The sequence below is a fragment of the Austrofundulus limnaeus genome, unplaced genomic scaffold (assembly GCF_001266775.1).
Source record: "Austrofundulus limnaeus strain Quisiro unplaced genomic scaffold, Austrofundulus_limnaeus-1.0 Scaffold13512, whole genome shotgun sequence".
NCBI lineage: Eukaryota > Metazoa > Chordata > Actinopteri > Cyprinodontiformes > Rivulidae > Austrofundulus > Austrofundulus limnaeus.
In genome coordinates, this window is record NW_013965914.1 from 1226 (window position 1) to 1440 (window position 215).

A 215-nucleotide genomic window follows, 5' to 3' on the forward strand; every position below is an offset into this window, starting at 1 on the left:
GTAACACAACCTGCTACTGATGACTCTACAACACTCAGCTTCAGCAACACAACCTGCTGCTGATGACTCTACATCACTCAGCTTCATCAACACAACCTGCTGCTGATGACTCTACAACACTCAGCTTCATCAACACAACCTGCTGCTGATGACTCTACAACACTCAGCTTCATCAACACAACCTGCTGCTGATGACTCTACAACACTCAGCTTCA

General features: G+C 46.5%; 1 long non-coding RNA gene across 1 annotated transcript in view; it reads right to left on the reverse strand.

Annotated features, from left to right (window-relative positions):
- The window catches only part of LOC106512784 (uncharacterized), a 1428-nt gene extending 1219 nt beyond the window's left edge, over positions 1 to 209 (reverse strand). Inside the window, exon 1 of the long non-coding RNA XR_001309722.1 lies at positions 11 to 209. This is a non-coding gene — a long non-coding RNA (uncharacterized LOC106512784). The remainder of the gene's footprint in view (positions 1 to 10) is intronic.
- Positions 210 to 215: the final 6 nt, after the last annotated feature.